Here is a 14,868-nt window from a genome sequence, read left to right as displayed (position 1 = left end):
TATGCAATATCTCTTCAGGCACATTAAAGCTTTTATTAGGGTTGCTGTTATTTTTATAGACAAAGTTAATTGATCAAATGCAAATATATATTATATATTCCCTTGAGTTCAGAAGATCAGCGGTTACAGCAAGATTAAAAAATTCAAAGTTTTTATCATTGATGGATTGAAATTATGTAGAAAAAGTTTTTGAAAAGCAGTCATTTAGTATTTGTCTCTGGCTGGAAACAGTTGTAGTTTTAAGGTTTGTGGTGTCCACTTATCCACTTGTGAGCAGTGTTGGGTAAGTTACTCAAAAAAAGTAATTAATTACTAGTTACTTAGTCCAGCCAATGCCTGACCAATGACCACCGGTGGAACCAGTTTAATTTGCTTACCCGTTCACATACCCCGATAGTATTTATATATATGTATGTGTCTCTCTCGGGGGTTTTTCTCCTCCTGGGGGTTTTCCCCCTGGACTAGCCAGAAGGGTTTTTCTCCTAGGGGGTTTTTCATCCCCTGGAGAGTCCGCCACCTTTGGCTTAACTTACTACTTTGCTGTATGCGTTACATTATTACTACGCTCACTTTTCTATGCTTTTCCTACATCTATTAATCTAAAGCTGCTTTGAAACAAATAACAATTGTGAAAAGCACTGTCAGGATCCATCAGAATCATGTGTTAAATTTTATCTAGTCTTTGTGTTCGGGGTCCTGGCAGTACCGTGTTATATGTGGGAGATGCGTGGTTTTAGTATTGGGTTATTCTGACCATGCATTTCCCGGGTCTCGTCTCTTTTTCCCCGATCCCTTACTCTTAATGATTTCCAGCTGTATGTAATTTATATTGTCCCTATTTATTGTCCTTGTGTTTGCTGTTCTGTGCTCGTGCATCTTGTTGCTTCTTGTCGGTTCCTGTGTTAGTATCTGTGAGTATTTAAGAGTCATTTAGTCTTGTTTGTTATATGTCATGTTAAGTTTAGTATCAGTCTAGTCTTGTTTTGCCCCCTCGTGGGTTTTGTTTACTTTCAATAGCAGGGGACTATTTTTGGGCAGTGCGTAATATCATTGTGCCTGCTGCAGCCCTATTACAGCAGCAAAGTCCTTGAATATTATGCCAGAATGAGAGTATAGTTCCCTAGCCATATCTGCCTAGAAAATTGCCACTTTAAATTTTTTGTTGATCTTAGTACACGATGTAACTACAGAAGAGTCCAGTTTTAAATAGGAAAAACTCTTTGGTTATTTTTTTTGCGCAATGCTAATGGTCTAATCAGATTCAATGGATTATGCTAAGCTATGCTAAAAGTGCTAGCGCCAGACCCAGAGATCAGCTGATGAATGAATTCCAAAACTGTAAGAATCAAATGTTTAACTCTAGAGGACCTGGAAATGAGCATATTTTCCAAAAAAGTAAAATGTCCCTTTAATGCCATGTTAGATAACAATAAATATCCAAGTGGCCAAATGGCAGCATTAAACATTTTCTAGCTATACTAACTACACATTTTCTACATTTTCGAGTCAAATATATACATTATACATACATTTCACCCTGACTGATGAGTAATCCTCAGATATTAGCCAAATGAATCATCCCTCAGCGGCATCTCTGTGCTCCTCCATCAAACATGTGAGATCACAGCTTCTCCTCGGTCTCCCGAGGTAAAAAGTCGATCACAAGCTGTTCAATCCACAGGGCTCCTTGCGCTCAAAGCTCTGATCCTGCCATTCAGACTTGTGAGTTGTTCAGACACAACATAAAGCAGTTTTTTAGCAATCCTCTAAATGCCATGTTAGCAGGAACACAAACCAACGGCCCACTTGCAGGGAATTTTAATCTTTCTGCTGATGGCATCAGTAGGGGATAGATTGTTACATGTCGTAGGTAGAAAGAAACAGAATAGGAAATGTGGCTAAAGTGTATAGTACTTTTCTAAATGGTAGATTAACCAGTTATATTTTTAAAGACTATTTGGAAAAAAAACATATTGACATTTTTCTGACAGACGACTGCTTTGATACCGCTGTATAAAATGCATTGCAGAACAAAATAGTATTTTCGTTGTAAATTTTACTGAATTTCTCTTGAAATTGTGAAGATGTTGTTTGTCAAATTTGGATTGCGCATTATTCATTAAGACGGTCGTCTTCAAAGGGACATTCATTTTAGATCAAACAAAGCAATGTCCAAGATCAAAGAGTTTTCAAGTGCTTGTATTAGAAGAGGAATGAAAGTAAAATCTTAGGAGGCTGTAGGATTATTATGACATTATTTCACATTAGACCTTGTTTCCATGGCATCTGTAGTCAAGGAGACCTGGCAAGCTTTAACTTATATGGTTTTCTCATGTGTACATATATATATAGGTTTGCGACAAAAACTTGTAAAAGCTAAAATGTGTGGGGTGGAAAGATCTAATATGCGTTCAGGAGCTAAATTTAATAAAGAGCACACAAACCTGTGGCTATTCTGTGTCATTGATCTCTGTACATGTCTTCACCTTTGAGGTATTAAAGCGGAACGCGGAACATATTTCATCACATATGTGTAGTTGATTGTGCTGCCATCAAATGTAGTAACTCCATATGAAAAATGTAAGCTTTTAACTGCTACAGTAACGCTGATTTTACACGTCGTCAAATCACCGGAAAAAAAATGCTACATATTCTACCCAGTCTCACAAGGATTCCTAATATAGTCACATAAATGTTTTATTCTTTTTTTGTGATATTATAAAAAATGTTCACGTTTTTTATGATCGTATAACATATTCCTGTTTTCATGTGATTATCACCTATTGGTTACTCAACTGCTTTTTCCTATTTTCAAACCATTGTCGCTTCGGTTTAGGGTTAGATTTGGTGCTTGCATTAGAATGTCACTTTATGTATTAGTTTATACTATTTTTCAGATTATTTTATATATGGCCTGGCGTTAGAGTTGGGTTTGTGTAGGGATGTCATTTTATGTAAATCAAACTCTAAACCAAAGCGACAATGGTAAGAAAATAGGACAAAACGGTAACCAATACGTGATAATCACAGGAAAACAGGAATTCGTTATACGATCACGAAAAAGCACGGAAATTTGTGATAATATCATGAAAAAAGTAGTGCTGGGCAAAGATTAATCGCGATTAATCGCATAAAAAAAAAAGTGATTATTGGTATAATATATGAGTGTGTGCTGTTATTATGTATAAATATACACAAACATTCATGTATGTATTTAAGAAAGATTTACATTTTTATATATATTTATTTGTATTTTTATATAATCTATATTAAATATAAATAAATAAAAATTATATATAAATAAAACAATTCTGAAATGAATATATGTATGTGTGTGTGGTTAAATATACATAATAATTAGACACAGTACACGCACAAATATTATGCAAAAAATCACTTTTATTTTGTATGCGATTAATCGCGATTAATCTTTGCCCAGCACTAAAGTCAAAAATGTATGTGACCATATAACGGAATTTCGTGAGACTGGGCTGACATATTCGGAACGTTCTGAATGGGGGCGGGTCTTGAGGCGAGATGATTGACAGTAGATGATAACGTTCTTTGATTGACAGCAGCACAGGACGAGCTAACATTAGCTTGCTTTGCTTGTGTTCATAATAATAACATGATAATAACTTTCTACGTAGTATGTTTACCACAGTTACACAAAACAAGCAACAACTAAGCCAAATGATGTTTTAGATATTTTGACCATTTTACATTACCTGAGTCCGCGACAAAAACTGGGCTGAAAAACAGTACTCGAAATCCTCCTGACGAAAGTGCTGGCTGCATATTCAAATTTTCGAGTAATCTGTTAAAGTGGTGTGTCAACTGAGGGCCGCATTGAGGTAAACGATAAAAACTAACTCCAGGTGACCTGAATTTGTTGTTCCTACATCCACATACTGCACAGGTTCTAGTCATCTTTTATCAAGGGTTTTGGTGATTTCCCCTTCAGAGAGGGTAAAAGCGGAGATATTCTTTGGTTGAGTTCGTCTGCTGGCTAACTTCAAGTTGACTTGAGTTGATTTGAGAGCAGGTTGAGCAGAAAAATAAGCTATTAGGCTTGTTGACTTCATGCGGCGCCTCAAGAATCGACAGCCGGATAACGTCAATGTACCGCGAGAGCGATTCGTGAAATCATACAGAGGAGTTTGCTTTTAAATCACTCTCGTGGAACTTTGACGTTATTCGGCTGTCGGTTCTTGCGGCGCCGCATGAAGTCGAACGAGCCTGAAGGCTGCATCGATCAGTGGTTAGTGGGTGGAGCTAATGACTCAGTTTCGCGCAGTGCATTCTGGTTAAATGAGTCCATCAGAGACTGTTTATGAAATTCCGCTTCAACACACTATCAATCTAATTTATCGAAATTGTGCAAATTTCTATTTTCACAAGTAAAATTCAAAATGGAAATAAATTACCTGTGATAACAGGCTAGAATGTCTAGGGTTCAATTCCGCTTTAAGATAATTCAGTGTTTGTTAACGCTCAAGAGTGACATTAATAATGTGTTTAATTAAAGCATGTAAAAAATTGATTGCAGTAGTTGTATATTTCTACCCAGTCTCACAAAATTATGTACCTATAGTCACGTAATTTATTTATTTATTATCCACGGTTTATCGTGACCATATCACAAATTTCTGTTTATGTGTCATTGTCACGTATTGGTTACTCAACTGCTTTTTCCTATTTTCAAACCATTTTCGCTTCGGTTTAGGGTTAGATTTGGTGTTTGTATTAGGATGTAATTTTAAGTATTGATTTATACTATTTTTTTCTGATTTATTTTCCAATTATTTTCTAAATTTTAAAATATTGTCGCATGGCGTTAGGATTAGAGTTGGGTTTGGTTAAGGATGTCATTTTATGTCAATCTAACCCTAAACCGAAGCGAAAATTGTAAGAAAATCGGACAAAACAGTTGAGTAACTAATACGTGACAATGACAAATAAACAGAAATTCGTGATACGATCACGAAAAATACGGAAATTCATAACAGTATCACGAAAAAGAATAAAAAAATTACGTGACTATAGGTATGTAATTTCGTGTGACTGGGCTGTATATTTTGTCTCCTGTGTTTGTAAAGCCCACTTCAACAGCCTAATATTTGGAAAAAAGTTAGTTTTTTAAGGTATTTTATGGTTCCTCAGGTTCTGTTTACTTGTGGTATTAAAATCTATCATCAGTGAGTCAATGTAAAGTGGTCAGCTGAGACACATTACTCCCCACACTGTACAGTAGTTCAATATAAATTAAAGTATACAGTATATACAGTACATGTATACAGACCAACAACAGTATTAGTGATATTTTGTCCCAAAAGCAGTATGTAAGCTCTTTAGTCACTAAATAAAAAATATAATATTGCTATTATTCAATTTCATTCTTTACAAGAAAAGTCTTTGTGGTTATTGAATGGTATCAGTCTGTGAAACATGGTTTAATTGGACGAAGCTATGTTACAGTAACTGTGTTAGCAGTGCTGTCTGGAGTTGGAAGCATCATGAGAACATTCATTAGAGATGGAGTCTCTCCTTCTTTCTTCCAGGTGGTTTTGTGTCCACCTCTTGACTTGCCGTAGCTTATAAACGAAAGCAGTAAAATACTTTATTTAAAACATTGATATTCCTCTTTTGAGAACCACAAACAGCATATAACCCAGCAGGGATAGAGCAAGCTTTTCACTTGTGTTTCATTTACAACCCCCAATCCATTTTACATTCATTACACGCTCTCCTGTATCTGTAGGATTTGGTGCTTTTCTTGTAAACATGTAAACTAGTTTCTAGCTTTTAAAAGCACCACTGATCATACCAGTGAAACACTTATATTCAGCATATGTATTGCCTTCAGAGAAGTCAGTCTACATCATATATTATATTGAGGTACCAAGCTGAGACCCTGTGACAGTGGAAGAGGAAAGAAAGAGGATTTAGAGCTAAGCCTCACAGGCAATAACTGCAAGACTTCATCTGTCCAAAACTCACCAACCTGATTGAGGAAAAACATTGTAATCATACAAGAACAGTAGTTTGGAGCAATAGTTTGCCTAAATATTAAACATTCTGTCATTTTATACTTACCACAATGTCCTCAAAAATGACTTTTACTTAGTCTAACACAAAATGGGATGTTTGGCAGAATTCCCAGGGTGCAAATTAACTCACATAAGTGACAAGAGCTCTAAAATAACAACAACAACCAAAAAATGTGTACACTGGCACAAATCACTCAAATTCTTATTTCCATGTTAACTTGTTTTAAAACACTATGGGGCGGTTTCCTGGACAGGGTTAAGATAAAGCCAGAACTATACCTTAGTTGTATTAAAGGTGCAGTGTGTAATTTTTAGAAGGATCTCTTGACAGAAATGCAAAATAATATACAAAACTATATTATCAGGGGTAAATAAAGACCTTTCATAAAGAACTGTTATGTGTTTATTACCTTAGAACAGGGGTCTCCAACCTTTTTTCATTGGAGAGCTACTTTCTAAAAAATAAAATTGGTCGAGAGCTACTTGTGTCACATTATACCTAAATTAGTGAGTTAATAGACACCGGTCTATTAACTCACTGTGATTTGAACTCTTTCCTGCCAACATTTTTTTTTTTTTAAGTTGCCAGCCAGTGCAAGCATTTTTTTTTATTTTTCACAAAATTGTAATACCTTTCAGAAAATGCTTTTCTTTAAACATAAACATACGGTACATCAAATGAAAGAACATACAACAACAAAAAAACGTTCATGTTGTCTTTATACTTTTTTATCACCTCTTGTAGGATTCGTCCAAAAATACCACATTTTGAATTAAAATCAATCATCCATTTTAACCATAGTGCCTCGACTCGAGATGTGCGCTGATCGTCCGGTTGCCGCGGCGCGTGCTTCACAGCGTTGCGCGGATCGTCCGGTTGCCACGGCGCGGGCTTCACCCCAATGCGCAGATCGTCCGGCGCGGGTGCACGGACTTATCTGTTTGTTTTTGAATCATACATGTTAAATTACTGATGTCATATGATACGCCGGTCTACACAGCGACGTCAAACACTTACCCAGTCTTTACTACCACAGGCGCTTGTAACATTAACCAGACATCCAAATGCGCCATAACCACAGAAAATAAATAAATAAATAAACCCGCGAGCGAGCTACCTGCAATTAAGACGCGAGCTACCAGTAGCTCGCGAGCGATGTGTTGGAGACCCCTGCCTTAGAACGAGAACTTTTTATCTACATACACAGAGGGTCCCCTTACTTGGAGGTCGCCATTTTGTGCTGCCATTTGAAGCCCTTAAATGACTTTTTTTACTAAGTTTTCTCCGACAATGACATGTTTGTCCGGTGGTGGCTACCGTAGCTTCTTTATGTGTTTCAAAAGCGAGGGGTGAGCAGTGGACTACGCCATCGGTTGCAATTCGCAACCTCACCATTAGATGTCGCTAAAATTTACACACTGCACCTTTAAGACATTTAAAGGGACACTCTAATTTTCCAGCTCCCCTAGAGAAACATTTGATTCTTAACATTTTGGAATTCATTCAACTGATCTTCGGGTGTGGCGTCTGGCGGTACCATTTTTAGCGTAGCTTAGCATAATCCATTGAATCTGATTATACCATTAGCATTGCACTAAAAATAACCAAAGAGTTATATTTTTCCTATTTAAAACTTGACTCTTCTGTAGTTACATCGTGTACTAAGACCGACAGAAAATGTAAAGATTTTCTAAGCCGATATTTCTAGGAACTATACTCTCATTCTGGTGTAATAATCAAAGACTTTGCTGCTGTAACATGGCTGCAGCAGGTGTAGTGATATTACGCACTGCCCGAAAATAGTCCCCTGCCATTGAAAGAGGACTATTTTCAGGCACTGCGTAATATCATTATTTGGAACAACTTAAGGGTTTCATTTTTTGATGAACCATCACATAAACCCTGTCTGGGAAACCACCCCTATGTAATTGTTTGCACAATACCTAAAGCTCATTTTAATCATTGGTGATGTCAAAGAATAATATACCAGTTTGGCCATAATACATTAAGTTTTTATTTGTTTTTGGTCGCAGTTTGCAACATTTGTTCATTTGCATTCAAAATGCAATATAAACACCGCATGATAAAGCTCATATTGTTTGTTTTAAGAGATCATGATGATTGACAGCAGATTTTTACTTGAACACAGCAGAAGTTTCCTGTTTGTTTAAGGAAAATTAAACAAACACATTTCACGTCTTCCCAGCTTGGTGTTAATGAGTTTCTTTGTCTTTCCGTGCCAGCACACAGTCTTTCTCATATTAAAAAGTCTCATACTTTCTGGCTTGCAGGTGGGGCACAATCTTAAATGCGAGTTGGGCTGCCCTTGTTGTGAGTTATGGAAATGTTAGTGAATGCTGGCTGTCAGATGCAACTCTTATAAGGGAACCATATTGGTTTTTCAATTACTGACCCGTGCCCTGTTAAACGCTTAGAGGATGTCATTGAGATAAGCAGAACACGGTATCTCTTGCCATTACATGTGTAACTGTCTTAACTTCTTCTCATTTCTTTTCCTGTATCTTTTTAGCACCACCTGCCTTAAACTCTGTTCATTAACACTTTAGTTTTTAAGCTCTTTCTTTCCTGTCTTTTTCTCTCCAAGGATTCTTTAACACGTTTCCTCTTTTCCTGAATCGCTCAGGTCACAAACACAATATTTGTTATATGTAACAAATAGTGGTGTTATGTCTTCTGAGTTCTTAATGCTATTCTGTAAACAAAGTTTGTTTTTTGAAGAAGCTGCAACTGCATTCTGGATTAATTTCAGTATTAAAATCGCAGAAGATTTAAACTTTGCATGTTGACAGTTTATTTTAAAGGTGCACTGTGTAACTTTTTGAAGGATCTTGTGACATAAATGCAATATAATATACATAACTATATATTCAGTGGTGTATAAAAACCTTACATAATGAACTGTATTGTTTTTATTACCTTAGAATGAGCCAATTCATCTCCCTACACCACGGGTCCCCTCACATGGAAGTCTCAATTTTGCACCAGCTTGTTTCTACAGTAGCCTTAAACGGACAAACTGCTCTACAGAGCCCATTTCGTCACTATGTTGTCTCAGATGATGACGTGTTGTCCTGTGGCGGCTACCGTAGCTTCTCTATGCGTTTTGAAATGGAGCTGTGGACTAAGCCATTGGTTTAAAATCAACAGTTTTGGTGCTATATAGCACCGTTTGTTTTTTTAGAGTGTAGATGCTGCTAAAATCTACACATGGCACCTTTAACAAACTGCATTAGATGGACTACTTCTATCTTAATTTAGGCTACGTTTACAAGGAAACAATCTGAAAAGGAAACACAAAAGTGTCATTGCCATATCACTTTTTATTCCGCATTTATACAAGGGTTTTGAGGGGGAAATCTGCTAGCATATGGTGACACAATAGTGTGTGATATTCGGTGTAGTATGCACTCCTAGGTGCCAATGTGAAGCACTGACACACAACAACACCAAGTCCGCACGCCTGCGTACAACCTTCTTCCTTGTTCTCCCAGGTCTCGTCCAAAGCCGTCTGGTTTGCCGCCGACGAATTGACGCATTAACAATTTGATGGAGGTAATTAATGCGCCTTTTCTGATCAGTAATACTAGCTGTGATAATTTTGTCCAACTGCTGAAAAGACTCTTGTATATTTATCAGAGCTGCTATGGCAACTTGAAGGTCTGACGTATGGAAATAATTTGACATGTTTGTTGTTATTTTCCTGAACTGGCGCATGCCTGTGACGTAAACGCGTACGCGACGAGAGCCACTGTGAGCAGACTTTGCGTTTTTACCCTTTAGACAGGAACGCGACAGTAGATAGTTTTTAAGATTTACACTCTGGAGGGTGGTTTCACTTTTTTTGCGTTTTTAAGCCCCAATATTTTTACATTTTCACCCTCGAGCATTCTCGTGTAAACAGGCCCTTAGCCATGGATAGAATGATGTTGTTTAAATGTTTTAATAATAAAACATATTGAATACAGTCAATATCCAGTTAAAGGCGGAGTGCATGATTTGTGAAAAACGCTTTGGAAAAGGGAGTCAGGCCGAGTACCAAAACACACGTAAGGGGCGTGTCTACTAAACGACATTGTTGCCTGGGTTGCGTATGTGTGGGGCGAGTCTATCAAAAGAAGGTCCAGATTTTATTGGGGTAGGGATGTGTTTGTTTAGGTGATTTCAAATATCAATGTTGGCTTTCAAAGATCATGCACCCCGCCTTTAAATAATGTTACTTGACTGAAATGTTTAAATGCCAGTCGGCTGTATAACTTCAAACTCCGCTAAGCCTGTTTGTTTGTGATTTAAGCAGCATTTTCCTGAATGTAAATATCTGGGTCTTAACATGTTCAAGTCGGAGCTGTATTCATTGGTTTTGACCGTCATTTTGGGTATCTGTCACGCATCAAAGCGGAAAGACAGTACAGAGATGTCAGATCTGTACAAGCGGGCTTAATGATGTTGAGCTCAGTAACAGATGTTGCTGTGAAAGGCTCGTCAGTTTTGCACCATCAGCCACCGTCTCCTCATGTAGTTTGAACAGAGCAGAGACGCACAGCATTCACGCATGCATAAGACACGCATCTCTGTCGCTGCTGTCACACAAAAAAACTAGCCTGAATACATGACTGCCCAATTTCTTACCAAGATGGATGGGTACTGTATGTTGGTTTGTGTTATGATATGGGATTATATCTCCCTGGATTGCGTACTTGTTGGCTCTCATTGACTAATAATGGCATAAAGGTGTTTATTGGTAAACTTCAGGTCCATACATAAGCTCAGGGTTCCCCCACCTTAGTTAACTTCAAATTCAAGGACCTTTGAATGACTTTTCAGGTCCGATACCCTCAAATTCAAGGACTAAATGTGGGAAACCATTTCCAGTGAGAGCAAGGTTACATTGTGTTACCTTTAAAGATACATTGTTACAGTTCCCTTTCGAGGGAACTTGCGCTGCGTCACTGCGGTGACACTTTGGGGACGCTTCCAGGGGTAAGTGCGTATGAATGTGTATATCAAATTCAACCAATGGTGAGGCTTAACGACAAAGAAAGGGTGACGCAGGAGCCAAGAAGTATATCGCTATATAAAATATAGCCAAATACGGCGTTACAGGGACGCAGGAAGTATGGCAAGGGAGACGCAGCGTCTCGTTCCCTTCTCAGGGAATACAGTTACATAACCAAGACGTTTTCATGTGTCAAACACAACTATGCAAAAAAGCATTTTGGTATGAATTAACATTCGCATACAGAAGATATAAGCATTTAAAGCGAACAGTTTAGCACGTGTGCTTAAAAAGTCTAGAATTTTTATGATATTATCCTATACTACACAGGGAACAATATGGATTTTTTTTTTTTCAGAAAACTTCTTGCATAAAATAGATTTAAGCACTTTCAATGACCTGTATCTATGTATGTATGTGTGTAAGCTCTGAACCTTGATTTTTAATGTTAATGATCACACCCGATGTGCTGAATATTAATACTTACATTTACACATTAGCAGATGCTTTTATCCAAAGCGTCTTCACATATTTGTTGGAATCAAACCCACAACCTTTAAGCTGCTAACACAAAGCTCTACACACTGAGCTACAGGAATGCATTTGTTTTAAATTTGTTGCATACAGTGTGCACCATAAGTGAATAAAAGCCTTTTTTGTGTGCACCGCACATGCAAGTGCAGATAAGTGAAAGATGCGTGTTGTGATCCCTTCGAAACCACCACATCCCACTTCTGCTGAGGGCAATTTTCAGCCACACGTGCCCTCTGTCTGTTGTGTTGCTGTTTTTGTGTAAAACGTTTGTGCATAGGGTGTTATCAGGTAAAGTATACCTCATCACAGACCTTCGGTGATAGAACTATGCCAAATCCCAGTGTGTGTCATGCTCAATGGGGACCAGAAACAGAAAAACGCAGTTAGACACGCCACTTCAAAGCAGCTCGTTACGTTAGATCTCCAATCCCTGCTCCCAAATCGTGGACTCGCTGGTGCTTGTGTATGCATTGACCATCACAGATTTGAAGAGCGTGCCCATCCCCTGCTGAATCTTAATGGCTGTGATGGTGGCGTGTCAGTGATGGAGTGCATGTTTTGTTGTAAATGTGATGTGACTGTCAGTGTAAACTACATTGGTGATGGACAGGAAGAGATGATGTGTTATGAATGTTGGTAACTGAAGATTATATTAATGTTGATTTTTTTTCTTTCGTGTAGATTGATAAAAATCTGATTGTAGACAAAGACTCGAGATTGTTGTTGGATTAAAGAGAACTTTAAAGTGATTTTTGTTGTTTATCATATTTGTTTTATTTACTGATTGAAATCACTGCAAAAAGACTTTAAACCACAGTGGAATGAGGACAGGCGGAGGTTGTGATTTAATCTGTCTGCTGATAAAGACAAGAATGATTAATTAGACTTTAAGGGACTAAAGCAAAATTCCACCTCATCCTTCAGTACACTAATGAAGTTGTTTAAAAGCCCCAAATCTCTTAAGTTTGTGTTTGCATTAAATGTTACAGAATGTGAATAGATTTCATTGATAAAGAAGAAATGGTTTATTCCTTTATCTGGATGGTTCTTCTGTTTCTGTTGAAATAACCTCATATAACCCTTCAACACTTAATTGGATCAATGCAGATCTCGTCGTTTGATGAATGGCCCTTCATAATATTAAGATGAAATATTATTAGGTTTTTTTTCATCAATGTTGGACGTGCACTTCAGAAATTCGCATCAGCAAATAACTAAGAAACTTTAAAGGGTAATTTGTGTGAATGTGTGTCAGCAGGGTCCAAATGCCAGTGATGGGAAATTAAGGATATTTATCTAGTCGTAGCTCTTCCCTATAGGCCATAAAATCATATTTTTCTTTTTTTTTTACTCTTTCCCCACCATTGACAAGTTATCTTGTTAATTAGGAAAAAAACATGTCCCTGCCAATGACGCTTCCATAACGAGTTTTTACGGTAATCTTTAATTCTGCTATTATCTACTAGGTGGCGCTCTTACCCAATTTAAAAAAACTGAAACATTAACTAATTCAACAACATTGTAAACTCTGTGTATGTTTTGATCATCGTTCTGAATCTGATCTCTAACAAAAGTCCTTTACAAAAATGATATTATTCCAGCTTTTTCCTCATAATTTTTTATTTTTGAAGAAACCGACCCATATTTGAGAGGTGATAAAAGAGAACAAGTGAAAATAGGATGAAACTTTTTTCCGTTTTGTTTGTATGTTTATTTGTTTGAAAACACAGGGCCTGTTCTTTCATTTTATATATTTGTATGTTTATATATTTTTATTTATTTATAAAATCACAAAAAATGCTGGCGGGCAACTTGTTATAAAAGGCTGGTGGGGAATAAGTAAAGATTTGGTAAAACTTTTCCCGGTAGATTTTTGGGTCCCACTCCGCCCCTGCTGCACAGTGAACCTGCTAACTGACAGGGAACATCTTATTCGGACCAAATGCAATGATTAAACCGTAACGAACATTTTATGGTGCTGCGCCTTCCACAAATTATATATATTTATAAAAAATACATCACTTAAAGGTGCAGTGTGTAAATTTTAGCGACATCTAATGGTGAGGTTGCGAATTGCAACCGATTGCATAGTCCACTGCTCACCCCTCGCTTTTGAAACACATAGAGAAGCTATGGTAGCCACCACCGGACAAACATGTCATTGTCGGAGACAACTTAGTAAAAAAAGTCCTTTAAGGGCTTCTGTAGAAAAATGGCTGCACAAAATGGCGACCTCCAAGTAAGGGGACCCTCTGTGTATGTAGATAAAAAGTTCTCGTTCTAAGGTAATAAACACATAACAGTTCATTATGAAAGGTCTTGATAATATAGTTTTGTATATTATTTTGCATTTCTGTCAAGAGATCCTTCTATAAATTACACACTGCACCTTTAACATGGTGATTGCTATCAATATGAGGAGATTTTCAAGCAACTTAACTTCCACTGAGAAACCAAGCTGTTGAGTTTTATGAGTAGATGTTTGATTTGTTTCGCTTGGAGCACTTACTGTATATAATGGTCAGGTTATTTCTGCAGTTTTAGTTGTAGTTCCCAATTTGCCAGTAATTTTAATTTTATAGTAAGTTGCTGAGGTTGACAGAAATGTTGTAAATCCAACCACAAAAATTAGAGGTAAACTCTCTTTCTGTCACTTTCTAGTTTAGTGTTGATTCTTTTCAGTAGAAACAAACACCTCTCCAGACAGTATTTTCGGCAATCAGTTGTGTGCCAAGACATCAAATGAAACTTCACCCAGACCAGACCGACCCTTATCTGAGCTCCAAGTGCCTTGGGATGTGATCCTCACAGCCAGTAATTTGCAGTACCTGCTGGAGTCACAAAAAAACATAACAGAGGCGGGCGGGATCTAACCCTGAGCTGTCAAGGTTTCTGTAAACAGTTTTAAAGATCTGGGCTTTCACTAACTTCTCTATTCTCTCCATCTTGTTATACATGTCTTGTGTTTTAAAAGTGAAATTTTGTGTCGACAGGCCTTCTAAGTAAGTCTCAGTGCTTCTGACATGTAAATGACCACAGACTCATCATGCTGTCAGAAGGCGGGATTTTTTTGTCAAAGCTGGCTTTATCTCTCAAAGTCTTTGGTGTTTCGACAGCCGCGATGTTGACAGAGATTATTATTTCTTTTTTCCTTTGAGTTCTTTTTAAGGCTGTGGGGAAAGTCTTTGACTTTCAAGTTCACAAAGGGTAACGGAGAGCAATTTTTGTTCTGGTAAAAAAGGAAAAATATCCACAGGCAGTTTATGACC

General features: G+C 37.4%; 1 protein-coding gene across 1 annotated transcript in view; it reads left to right on the top strand.

Annotated features, from left to right (window-relative positions):
• The window catches only part of cdh13 (cadherin 13, H-cadherin (heart)), a 469,469-nt gene that overhangs the window by 284,149 nt on the left and 170,452 nt on the right, over window positions 1-14,868 (top strand). The gene's annotated exons all lie outside the window — the stretch shown is intronic.

The sequence above is a fragment of the Misgurnus anguillicaudatus genome, chromosome 15 (assembly GCF_027580225.2).
Source record: "Misgurnus anguillicaudatus chromosome 15, ASM2758022v2, whole genome shotgun sequence".
NCBI lineage: Eukaryota > Metazoa > Chordata > Actinopteri > Cypriniformes > Cobitidae > Misgurnus > Misgurnus anguillicaudatus.
Note: the sequence above shows the minus strand (reverse complement) of the source record. Positions and strands in the feature narration are given on the sequence as shown.